General features: G+C 40.6%; 1 pseudogene; it reads right to left on the bottom strand.

Moving 5' to 3' along the window:
* The window catches only part of LOC103008238 (40S ribosomal protein S10-like), a 116,710-nt pseudogene that overhangs the window by 85,171 nt on the left and 17,556 nt on the right, over window positions 1–13,983 (bottom strand).

Here is a 13,983-nt window from a genome sequence, read left to right as displayed (position 1 = left end):
TCATCCTAACAAAGCTTCTTCCACCGGCCACAGCTCTTCCTTCCAGTAGCAGCAGTTGAATCCAGGTCACAGTTTTCCAGCGCTTGCAGAACTAACTTCATTGTACCCTCCGTGGAGAGACAGCAATGCCAGCCAAGTAGAGCCCCTTCTCAGAAGTCAGACTTTCCGTTCTGCAGGGGTCCCCCTCCTTTACATTTCTAAATGTTAATAACTCCCGTCTCTTCCCTCTGTTTTCAACCCTCAGGGCCGTAGCTGTTTCCTGCAGTTGCTATCTCCACCATACCTTAGAGTCCTCTTTTTATCCTTTCAGTTAGCAACTTTATACTAACTTTCTAGTTAACAATTTTATACCTAGTTAATTCTCTGTTCAAATAGCTGATGTGATTTTTGTCTTCTGATGGGACTTTGAGTGATCATTTGGGGTGTCACTTACTGAGATTAGGAAGACTGGGGAAGGAAGAGTTGGGAGAGTGAGGGGGAGGAATCCAAAATTCTGCCTTGGTCATAACGCTTTGAGATGTCTGCTAGGTGTCACAGCAGACATGCGGACATGGAGGGCCATTAGACAATCTGAAGCTGAGGAAAAATGTCCCATCTGGAGATAAAACTTTGGGAAGTATCAGCAAATAGATGATAGATAAATTCACCTAGGGAGAGACCATAGATAGACAGAGAAAAGGGCCTAGGATCAAGCCTTGAGATGCAACAACAAGCCCTGAGATGAAGCTGAGACGGTGCAGCCAGTGAACAGGAGAAAAATCAGAAGTGTGTGGGATCTTGAAAGATACAAGAGTTCAGTTTTGCAGGAAAGAGTAGTTGCTGAATTCTACTGAAAGATGGAGGAGAATGGGGACAGAGCAGTGACCACTGGATTTAGCAATGTGGAGCCTGACCTTGTCAAACACCGCACTGTGGAATTGTGGGGCTGGAGGCTAGCCTGGAGTGAGTTGAAGTGTTGAAGGGACTTGAGGACTGAAGTCAGGATTCGGGAAGTAAGGGAGTTACTGACAATAATGTAGGCAGTGTTGCTGGCATAATGCCTGGCAAATAGTAAACGCTCATAAGAAATTAGCCACTATTAATGTTTAAAAAATTATTTATTTTTTAATATGCACTATAGTCCTGCATCTATTAGGTTCCATGAAATAGTGAGATAATTGGTCATATGCCAATTAAATACTGAATAAACAAATAATGCAGTTATTTCAAGCCACAATTTAGAAGGAAAATTGAAAATGTTCGTACGATATTGTTAAGAAAAGTGGGTGACAAAGTAGGACTAAAAAATAACCTGAGTGCCATCGAGAAGGCCTGTAGTGACTCCTCCACATCCAGCCCCCTCTTGCTGCTAGTCCGAGCTGGTCGTGGTATTCAGACCCCACATGCCACTGGTTGTTCAAGGATAGACAGACCTCAGCCAATTTGGGCTCATGAGACATGAGGACAGCCTTATTGGAAACTTCTGGAAAGAAGCTACATATAATCAATCTCTCTGACCCTGGCTGGATATGAACAGAGGAGCATAGCAAATTGCTGCTGCAGCCATGAGCAAGGGAAAAACCACTCAAAGAATGAAGCCAACTTTGTGTCGAGTAGCGTATAAAAACAGAGGGGACCTGGCGCCTCCATGACATCATCAACCATCTGGACTATAGGTTAGGTGAGTCAAAATTCAGTCATTTCAAATTGAGATTCTATTACATACACACTTACACAGGGTAGTGGTAGACACAAATATTCAATGAATATTCGCTATTATTATTTAGTAAAGAATTACAAATAATATATTATTTTTTTAATAGGAGCAATCCTTGTACATTATGAGCGCCTTTAAATGTCTATACATCCATAAAGAAAAAACTGGAAGGCTATACCAAAATATTAACTATGATAATCTCTGATGCCTCTGGCTTGTGAGAAGGGGAGACAATGTCTGGGACAAGAGGAGAAGGAAGGAAAGAGTCCTCTCAGAGAAAAGGAGGGGAAATAGGATAGCCATGCACAACTGAGGGCCCCTTTGAAGTCAAACTTACGGAATTCTAGTAGTTCCCCTTTGGATTTAAAATCACTGTGGGAATTCCCTGGTGGTCCAGTAGTTAGGACACTGTTACCAAGGGCCCAGGTTCAGTCCCTGGTCGGAGAATTAAGATCCCACAAGCCACGTGGCGTGGCCATAAATAAATAAATAAATGACCAAGATCACTGGGCTTTCCAATTTCTTGGGTTTACTTTTTTTTAAAAATCGTTGTGGAAACAAACCCTAAAAAGTAGTCTGAGCTAGAATGTTTGGGTAAAATTCTTCTGCTGAACTAAAAACAAGACAAAGGGAAACATCTGAATTTAGGTGTTAAGGAATCAAATGCCAAAGAATAAGCAGGAAAATGTGGGAAATGGCCAAATTTACAGTTCTCTTCTAATATGTAGATAACTCCATGAAGTTCAGTGTCAAACCACCTGGCCACTCAAGAGTGTCAGCAATAGCACCAGTGGTAGGTTCTTAGAGCGCTGTTTGTCAGACTTGGGTTTTTTTGTTAGTTTTTGTTTTTATTTTTTGCTGTATTGGGTCTTCGTTGCTCTGCACGGGCTTTCTCTAGTTACAGAGAGCGAGAGCTACTCTTTCTTGCAGTGCGTGGGCTTCTCATTGCGGTGGCTTCTCTTGTTTTGAAGCATAGGCCCTAAGCGCATGGGCTTCAGTAGTTGTGGCACGCAGGCTCAGTAGTTGTGGCACATGGACCCAGTTGCTCGGCGGCATGTGGGATCTTCCTGGACCAGGGATCGAACCCATGTCCCCTGCATTGGCAAGTAGATTCTTAACCACTGTACCACCAGGGAAGTCCCTGTCAGACTTGTGTTTTGTGGTTTTTTTAAATAAATTTATTTATTTTATTTATTTATCTTTGGCTGTTTTGGGTCTTCGTTGCTGTGCGCTGGCTTTCTCTAGTTGCGACGAGCAGGGGCTACTCTTTGTTGCCGTGTGTGGGCTTCTCTTTGCGGCAGCTTCTCTTGTTGCAGAGCATGGGCTCTAGACGCATGGGCTTCAGTAGTTGTGGCACGCAGGCTCAGTAGTTGTGGTGCACGGGCCCAGTTGCTCCACAGCATGTGGGATTTTCCCGGACCAGGGGTCGAACACATATCCCCTGCAATGGCAGGCGGATTCTTAACCACAGCACCACCAGGGAAGCCCCAGACTTGTTTTTAACTACAACTGTCAGTGGTGTGCTGGAGACAGTTTATGTGGGCTCATGAGAGTTGATTATTATATTTTCAGAAATTTTGTAAGCTGGTTATTAAACAGAGTCATTATTTAAAATTAAATTAGAGAGGAGCTTCAAGATGGTGTAAGAGTAAGATGCAGAGATCACCTTCCTCCCCACAAATACATCAGAAATGCATCTACATGTGGAAAAACTCCTACAGCACACCTACTGAACGCTGGCAGAAGACCTCAGACCTCCCAAAGGCAAGAAACTCCCCACGTACCTGGGTGGGGCAAAAGAAAAAAGGAAAAACAGAGACAAAAGAATAGGGACAGGACCTGCACCAGTGGGAGGGAGCTGTGAAGGAGGAAAGGTTTCCACACACTAGGAAGCCCCTTTGCGGGCGGAGACTGTGGGTGGCAGAGGGGGGAAGCTTCGGAGCCACGGAGGAGAGCGCAGCCACAGGGGTGCGGAGGGCAAAGCGGAGAGATTCTCGCACGGAGGATCGGTGCCGAGCAGCACTCACCAGCCCAAGAGGCTTGTCTGCTCCCCCACCGGGGCGGGCGGGGCTGGGAGCTGAGGCTCGGCTTCGGTTGGATCGCAGGGAGAGGACTGGGGTTGGCGGTGTGAACACAGCCTGAAGGGGTTAGCGCACCACAGCTAGCTGGGAGGGAGTCCGGGAAAAGGTCTGCAGCTGCCGAAGAGGCAAGAGACTTTTTCTTGCCTCTTTGTCTCCTGGTGGGCGAGGAGAGGGGATTAACAGCACCGCCTAAACGAGCTCCAGAGACGGGCGTGAGCTGCGGGCTATCAGCGCAGACCCCAGAGACGGGTACGAGAAGCTAAGGCTGCTGCTGCCGCCACCAAGAAGCCTGTGAGCAAGCACAGGTCACTATCCACACCTCTCCTCCCGGGAGCCGTGCAGCCCGCCACTGCCAGGGTCCCGTGATCCAGGGACAACTTCCCCGGGAGAACGCACGGCGCGCCTCAGGCTGGTGCAATGTCATGCCGGCCTCTGCCGCCGCAGGCTCACCCCGCATCCATACCCCTCCCTCCAGCCTGTGTGAGCCCAAGCCCCTGAAGCAGCTGCTCCTTTAACCCCATCCTGTCTGAGCGAAGAACAGACACCCTCAGGCGACCTACACGCACAGGCGGGGCCAAATCCAAAGCTGAACCCCAGGAGCTATGTGAACAAGGAAGAAAAAGGGAAATTTCTCCCAGCAGCCTCAGGAGCAGCAGATTAAATCTCCACAATCAACTTGATGTACCTGCATCTGTGGAATACCTGAATAGACAACGAATCATCCCAAACTGAGGAGGTGGACTTTGAGTGCAAGGATATATATTTTTTCCCCTTTTGCTCTTTTTGTGAGTGTGTATGTGTGTGCTTCTGTGTGTGATTTTGTCTGTATAGCTTTGCTTTTACCATTTGTCCTAGGATTCTGTCTGTCTGTTTTTTTGTTTTTTTGGTATTTTTTTTTTTTTGTATAGTTTTTAGCACTTGTTATCATTGGTGGATTTGTTCTTTGGTTTGGTTGCTCTCTTCTTTTTTTCTTTCTTTTTTTTTTTATTACTTAAAAATTTTTTTTAATAATTATTTTTATCTTTTATTTTAATAACTTTATTTTATTTTACTTTACTTTATTTTATTTTGTTTTACCTTCTTTCTTTCTTTCTTTTCTCTCTTTTATTCTGAGCCATGTGGATGACAGGCTCTTGGTGCTCCAGCCAGGCATCAGGGTTGTGCCTCTGAGGTGGGAGAACCAAGTTCAGGACACTAGTCCACAAGAGATCTCCCAGCTCCATGTAATATCAAATGGCAAAAATCTCCCAGAGATCTCCATCTCAATGCCAAGACCCAGCTCCACTCAACGACCAGCAAGCTACAGTGCTGGACACCCTATGCCAAACAACCAGCAAGACAGGAACACAACCCCATCCATTAGCAGAGAGGCTGCCTAAAATCATAATAAGGCCACAGACACCCCAAAACAAACCACCAGACGTGGACCTGCCCACCAGAAAGACAAGATACAGCCTCATCCACCAGAACACAGGCACCAGTCCCCTCCAACAGGAAGCCTACACAACTCACTGAACTAACCTTAGCCACTGGGGACAGACACCAAAAACAAAAGGAACTACGAACCAGCAGCCTGTGAAAAGGGGACCCCAAACACAGTAAGTTAAGCAAAATGAGAAGACAGAGAAACACACAGCAGATGAAGGAGCAAGGCAAAAACCCACCAGACCTAACAAATGAAGAGGAAACAGGCAGTCTACCTGAAAAACAATTCAGAATAATGATAGTAAAGATGATCCAAAATCTTGGAAATAGAATGGAGAAAATACAAGAAAAGTTTAACAAGGACCTAGAAGAACTAAAGAGCAAACAAACAGTGATGAACAACACAATAAATGAAATTTAAAATTCTCTAGAAGGGATCAATAGCAGAATAACTGAGGCAGAAGAACGGATAAGTGACCTGGAAGATAAAATAGTGGAAATAACTACTGCAGAGCAGAATAAAGAAAAAAGAATGAAAAGAATGGAGGACAGTCTCAGAGACCTCTGGGACAACATTAAATGCACCAACATTCGAATTACAGGGGTCCCAGAAGAAGAAGAGAAAAAGAAAGGGACTGAGAAAATATTTGAAGAGATTATAGTGGAAAACTTCCCTAATATGGGGAAGGAAATAGTTAATCGAGTCCAGGAAGCACAGAGAGTCCCATACAGGATAAATCCAAGGAGAAACACGCCAAGACACATATTAATCAAACTACCAAAAATTAAATACAAAGAAAAAATATTAAAAGCATCAAGGGAAAAGCAACAAATAACATACCAGGGACTCCCCATAAGGTTAACAGCTGATCTTTCAGCAGAAACTCTGCAAGCCAGAAGGGAGTGGCAGGACATATTTAAAGTGATGAAGGAGAAAAACCTACAACCAAGATTACTCTACCCAGCAAGGATCTCATTCAGATTTGACGGAGAAATTAAAACCTTTACAGACAAGCAAAAGCTAAGAGAATTCAGCATCACCAAACCAGCTTTACAACAAATGTTAAAGGAACATCTCTAGGCAGGAAAAACACAAGAGAAGGAAAAGACCTACAATAACAAACCCAAAACAATTAAGAAAATGGTAATAGGAACCTACATATCGATAATTACCTTAAATGTAAATGGATTAAATGCTCCAACCAAAAGACACAGCCTGGCTGAATGGATACAAAAACAAGACCCATATATATGCTGTCTACAAGAGACCCACTTCAGACCTAGGGACACATACAGACTGAAAGTGAGGGGATGGAAAAAGATATTCCATGCAAATGGAAATCAAAAGAAAGCTGGAGTAGCAATTCTCATATCAGACAAAATAGACTTTAAAACAAAGACTATTACAAGAGACAAAGAAAGACACTACATGATGATCAAGGTATCAATCCAAGAAGAAGATATAACAATTGTAAATATTTATGCACCCAACATAGGAGCACCTCAATACATAAGGCAAATACCAACAGCCATAAAAGGGGAAATCAACAGTAACACGATCATAGTAGGGGACTCTAAAACCCCACTTTCATCAATGGACAGATCATCCAAAATGAAAATAAATAAGGAAACACAAGCTTTAAAGGATACATTAAACAAGATGGACTTAATTGGTATTTATAGGATATTCCATCCAAAAACAACAGAATACACATACTTCTCAAGTGCTCATGGAACATTCTCCAGGATAGATCATATCTTGGGTCACAAATCAAGCCTTGGTAAATTTAAGAAAATTGAAATCATATGAAGTATCTTCCGACCACAACTCTATGAGACTAGATATCAATTACAGGAAAAAATCTGTGAAAAATACAAACACATGGAGGCTAAACATACACTACTTAAGAACCAAGAGATCACTGAAGAAATCAAAGAGGAAATCAAAAAATACCTAGAAACAAATGACAATGAAAACATGACGACCCAAAACCGATGGGATGCAGCAAAAGCAGTTCTAAGAGGGAAGTTTATAACAATCCTACCTTAAGAAACAAGAAACATCTCAAATAAACAACCTAACCTTAAACCTAAAGCAATTAGAGAAAGAAGAACAAAAAACCCCAAAGTTAGCAGAAGGAAAGAAATCATAAAGATCAGATCAGAAATAAATGAAAAAGAAATGAAGGAAATGATAGCACACATCAATAAAACTAAAAGCTGGTTCTTTGAGAAGATAAACAAAACTGATAAACCATTAGCCAGACTCATCAAGAAGAAAAGGGAGAAGACCCAAATCAATAGAATTAGAAATGAAAAAGGAGAAGTAACAACTGACACTGCAGAAATACAAAGGATCATGAGAGATTACTACAGGCAACTATATGCCTCTTTAATAAGTGGTGCTGGGAAAACTGGATAGCTACATGTAAAAGAATGAAATTAGAACACTCCCTAACACGATACACAAAAATAAACTCAAAATGGATTAAAGACCTAAATGTAAGGCCAGACACTATAAAACTCTTAGAGGAAAACATAGGCAGAACACTCTATGACATAAGTCACAGCAAGATCCTTTTTGACCCAGCTCCTAGAGAAATGGAAATAAAAACAAAAATAAACAAATGGGACCTAATGAAACGTCAAAGCTTTTGCACAGCAAAGGAAACCATAAAGAAAACAAAAGGCCAACCCTCAGAATGGGAGAAAATATTTGCAAATGAAGCAACTGACAAAGGCTTAATCTCCAAAATTTACAAGCAGCTCATGCAGCTCAATATTAAAAAAACAAACAACCCAATTCAAAAATGGGCAGAAGACCTAAATAGACATTTCTCCAAAGAAGATATACAGATTGCCAACAGACACATGAAAGAATGCTCAACATCATTAATCATTAGAGAAATGCAAATCAAAACTACAATGAGATATCATCTCACACCAGTCAGAATGGCCATCATCAAAAAATCTACAAACAGTAAATGCTGGAGAGGGTGTGGAGAAAAGGGAACCCTCTTGCACTGTTAGTGGGAACGTAAATTGATACAGCCACTATGCAGAACAGTATGGAGGTTCCTTAAAAAACTAAAAATAAAACTACCATATGACCCAGCAATCCCACTACTGGGCATATACCCTGAGAAGACCATAATTTAAAAAGAGTCATGTACCAAAATGTTCATTGCAGCTCTATTTACAATAGCCAGGACATGGAAGCAACCTAAGTGTCTATCAACAGATGAATGGATAAAGAAGATGTGGCACATATATACAATGGAATATTACTCAGCCATAAAAAGAAACGAAACTGAGTTATTTGTAGTGAGGTGGATGGACCTAGAATCTGTCATACAGAGTGAAGTCAGAAAGAGAAAAACAAATACTGTATGCTAACACATATATATGGAATCTAAAAAAAAAAAAAAAAAGTCATGAAGAACATAGGGGCAAGACGGGAATAAAGACACAGACCTACTAGAGAATGGACTTGAGGGTACGGGGAGTGGGAATGGTAAGCTGGGACGAAGTGAGAGAGTGACATGGACATATATACACTACCAAATGTAAAATTGATAGCTAGTGGGAAGCAGCCACATAGCACAGGGAGATCAGCTCGGTGCTTTGTGACCACCTAGAGGGGTGGGATAGGGAGGGTGGGAGGGAAGGAGATGCAAGAGGGAAGAGACATGGGGACATATGTATATGTATAGCTGATTCACTTTGTTATGAAGCAGAAACTAACACACCATTGTAAAGCAATTATACTCCAATAAAGATGTTTAAAAAAAAAAGATTAAAAAGTGTGATACCAGCCAGTGTCATGGGCGTGTGAGAAGCAGGCTTTCTCATACCTGGTGGGCAGGAAAGTCAACTGGAAAATATCCATTAGAACATTAGATGCATCCAATCATCGATTTCACTTGTAGGAATTTACCGTGCAAACGTGCCCAGACAATTGCGCAAAAATGTATAGACTTTGTATCATTGTCTAAGATTGCAAAAAACTTGGAAATTACCTTCATGCCCATTCATGGGGACCAGTTAAATACATGATGGATGGGCCACCCACAAGGCGCCATCCCAGGCAACCTTAAAATCAGTGAGGTGAGTCCTTGCATGCAAATAGAGAAATATGCCAGCACTAAATAATCAAATAAAAAAAGCTATGTGCAAAATGAAAAAAAATTAAATTATATAAATATGTAGTTAAATAAATTCTATTAAAAACAAAGACAATAAATACTCAAGAGTCATCACTTTCTAATTGTTTTACTACATTTTACTATTCTCTCTGCCCATGAGGTTATGTCTCCAGCATGTGTGTGGTAGAAATACCATATAATGATGTGCTAAGTACTTCTTTCCAACTCTGTGTCTTGTGATGTCACTGTGGTGGCTTGAGATAGCCATGGAGGGAATACTTACACCACAGAAGTTGGCAAACACTGTAAATCATGGCTTGATTTATTGTTTTGTTGATAGCCTACTTATGAAAGTGATAGAGAAAACATTCATTAGGCAGATTAAATTTTGAAGTGTCTGCAGCTGCTACATTGTGAGTAGCACCAAAAAAACTGAAGAAATATTTTACAAGTATTTGAAAATTATGATCTGTTTTAATAAAGATTTACTCATGTGATCAATGAACTAGTGAAGTTCTGACGTACCTTCCTAGTTTCAGTTTCATCTTATTAATGTAAATGAAAATATCAATTAACATTCATAGTAGAAGACACTCATTCATCAGTAATGTGAGTGACTTCTTTGCTGAATCAGATAGAAATCAAGCATTTATTCATAGCTGATTTTGTCTAATTAGAGTTAAATTGCAACCGCAGGTTGACTATGGATACAAAAGTTAGGCAAAACTCAATGAAAGCATTCTGTGAAAATCAGTTGGCTACATGAAATTCACAATAAAGAGTATGTATATTATTATTTGTAAATTGCAAGTGATACAAACTTTATATCAGTAATTTATAATAGATTTATGAACATACACACACACACAGGTTTTCCCAGAGAGCCAGCTGTTAAACATATATCACACCACCACCAAAACACAGACACATAAATAACTTAAATGAAAATTTCATAAAATAATACTTATACTTACTATATATGATGCCCTCTGATATTTTGTATTCTACTATTTCATTAAAAAATAAATCCATGTTGCAACACTGTAAATTGATTTCATGACCCACTAAAGGTTGTGAACAGCAGTTTTCCAAGGTTTTAGAGGTTTTTGATTACAAGTGCTGAAGTTACTTTTTGAAAAGATGTTCATAAGGATGGCAATCAAGTGTCCTTTTTGTATTCAGAGTTCAACAACAAAACTCAAAAAATATGAAGGAGAAAATTAAAAAACAAAAACAAAAACACATCAAGGCAGAATTGGAAATCTGAAAGCCTAGGTTTTACAATACCTACTCTAAAGACAAATTATATAACTTTGTAATGGCACTAATAGCATATCCCTGTATTTCAGCTTTTCAGATGAAAGGCCTTTTCTATAGTTAAAAGTTGTCATCTCTAATAATACTTACTTCTCCATTATTTATATCCATGGAGGTGAACATTATCGTGGATAATTTTTAAAACGCTGTCCTTCTGCCCAAGTAGGTCAAGGACATTGCTGGCATACTCACTATGTCTGTATTTGGTAAAAGAGAATTCAACATTTACAGAAAATGACAGTTGGAATGAGTTCGCCTGACCATACTGCTAAAAATACAACATGTTTGTTTTCCATGGATCATAAAAGGGATGAAGTGAACCAACTTTTGCAGTTCACCTACATTAAGTAGACATTCTGTCATTAAATTAAGTGCAGTGCCTCTGAAAGTGGGCTCACCGAGAGTTTTTGACAAGACCTTGGGAGAGAATCAAATTCAGCTTTTCACAGCTGGTACGTGGCTTTTCTGATAAAGTTAACAAGAAGGACATTTTAGGATTCCTATCACTCTAACAACCAAATGGAAAAGCTGGGTTCGAACACAGAAGACTCACTTTTCAGATTGTCCAGGGTAATGGGACAATGCTGACTAAATAGTGAAGACCCATACTGAAGGAAGAGAAGGCAGAATTTCTGAGTTTTTCCTAAATTCCACCTAGAAATCTTGATAACAAAGAGCAAAACCTAACCTTTTGGTGGGATGGAATCATTTGAGAATCTAATGAAAAAACAAAATGTGAATTCTCCTGAAATACTCCTTACCCAATAAATTCTGCCTGCAGTTTCAGGAGATCCACAGACCCTCCTGATGCCCATTCTCAGGATAAAAACCTCTGCTTTCAGATGATGACCTTCCTGGTAGAGAATCTAGAAAGAAGAATGGCAAATAAGATAGACCCTTCTGATCCTTCAAAGAACCCTAAATCAAAGAAAATACATCTTGTGAGTGCTGAGTGATCCTGAATTAGCTCTATCAATGACACCTATGCACACAGATTACAATTCAATGTCCAGAGCATCAGCTGAGGACAACTGGCTATTCTGGGCTGCCTCAAACTATTGGAAATAAGCAGTATACATGTAAATTAAAAGTAATGGTAGGGCTTCCCTGGTGGCGCAGTGGTTGAGAATCTGCCTGCTAATGCAGGAGACACGGGTTCGAGCCCTGGTCTGGGAAGATCCCACATGCCACGGAGCAGCTGGGCCCGTGAGCCACAGCTGCTGAGCCTGCGCGTCTGGAGCCTGTGCCCCGCAACGGGAGGGGCCGCGATAGTGAAAGGCCCGCGCACCGCGATGAAGAGCGGTCCCCGCACCGCGATGAAGAGTGGCCCCCACTTGCCGCAACTAGAGAAAGCCCTCGCACGAACCGAACACCCAGCACAGCCAAAATAAATAAATAAATAAATAAATAAAATTAAAAAAAAAAAAAAAAAAAAAGTAATGGTAATAGTGGTCATCCCTCTCTATGGCTTCACTCATAGGCAAAGCTCATCTAAGACTTCTGGGAGAGAACAGCTGGGAGAAAGTTTGCTATAGAAACCCGGGTAGAGAGAAGAGATGATGGGATTCCCCCCCTCACATATAGACAGGAAGCAGGAAGCCTTCAAGCTCTCCACTGCCCCCCAGAAATCTATCGGTGCCCCAGTCTCTGATACGAACAGCTGACACTTCCAACACTTTACATAAAGCACTAGACAAACACAATTTTGAGACAAACCCTCAGATGACTGGCTTTGAAGCCCCTCCCATATATGCGTATTGGGACTGCCATTGTTACATATTGTAAGCCGAATCCACAACCCTCCACCACTGGCCTGAGACTTCTTATGAATAAGGGTCATTCTCTACTACCCCTGCCTCAAAAGAAGAGCTGTAATGAGGCAAGCCAGTGCCCAACTCCCAGCTTCCAGCTAACAAATTCATTCCAAGAGGAAAGAATTCACACAGAGTAAAACATTTTTTCCAGTAGAAACCATTGAGACCTCTCTGGCTCTCTTCACATAACTCAGAAGAATCTAAGCTAACAAGGCTTTCATTCTGGGACCCCAGACCTGCTTAATAAACAAGTCACCTCAATTGGAAAAGGAAGCACAGAAGAGCTGAGAAATGAGAAAATACCCTACAGAAAAGCTATCTTCATTATTCTTTGTTTCTGACCTACTGATGCATGGTATCTCCCACTGTCTCTGGTTTGTTTGAATGCTGTAACATCAAATAACCATTTGGCACTGGGTGAGCTTGACGTTTCAAAAACGAAGATATTTTAGACTTCTAAATAAGTTGCCCTACTGGTTGTAAACCACAGACTACAGTGTGTGATGGCCATCTTCCCTCCCACTTATTATTTGAAGTGTCAATTTTTGGTTCCCGTCCATGGGCCTCAAGAAAGGTAGGAACATGTGGTAAGTGGATATATCTGGGAAACACTAAGAATAAATGCTAGTTGAAAAATAGATGCCTTTTATCATGAATTCCTATCTCTGGGGCTCTGCAAGAATATGAAACTCAATGAAATTTTGTTATCCTATAAATAAATCAGCTCTTTACATTTCCAAACAAACTTACCAATAAAAATGGACAGTTTTATGAACATTTTTAATGGTTTTCTTATACCTTCTATCTTTGGGTTTCGTTGTAAATGTTAAAGTTCAGTGAATACATTGAAATATGGACAAGGAAATGAAATGGTATCTGGGATTTGCTTTAAAACGCTGCAGAAAAGGAAAATGTGGATAAATAAAACAAGATTGACAAATTATAGATAATTGTTAAAGTTGGATGATGGGTCCATGGGAGTTCATCATACTGTTGTATTTGTTTGAAATTTCCAAATCAAAAAAAAAAGTCAATGACATGGAAATTTTCCAGTGATAAAGAACTGACATAAAAACACTCCTTAGAGAGTGTGGAGAGAAGGGAACCCTCCTACATTATTGGTGGGAATGTAAATTGGTGCTGCCACTATGGAAAACAGTATGGAGGTTCCTTAAAAAACTAAAAATAGAACTACTATATGATCCAGCAATCCCACTCCTCAGCATATATCTGGAAAAGACAAAAAATTCTAATTCAAAAACATACATGCACCCCAATGGTCATAGCAGCACTAGTTACAACAGCCAAGATATGGAAGCAATTGAAGTGTCCATCAATGGACAATTGACTTAAGGATATGTGGCATATATATAGACAGAGAGAATGGAATATTACTTGGCCATAAAAAAAGAATGAAATATTGCCATTTGCCGCAATATGGATGGACCTAGAGAATATTATACTTAGTGAAGTAAGTCAAAGACAAATATTATATGATATCGCTT

Source organism: Balaenoptera acutorostrata, chromosome 11 (genome assembly GCF_949987535.1).
Source record: "Balaenoptera acutorostrata chromosome 11, mBalAcu1.1, whole genome shotgun sequence".
In the NCBI taxonomy this organism is placed as follows: domain Eukaryota; kingdom Metazoa; phylum Chordata; class Mammalia; order Artiodactyla; family Balaenopteridae; genus Balaenoptera; species Balaenoptera acutorostrata.
This window is presented reverse-complemented; position numbering and strand designations above follow the sequence as displayed.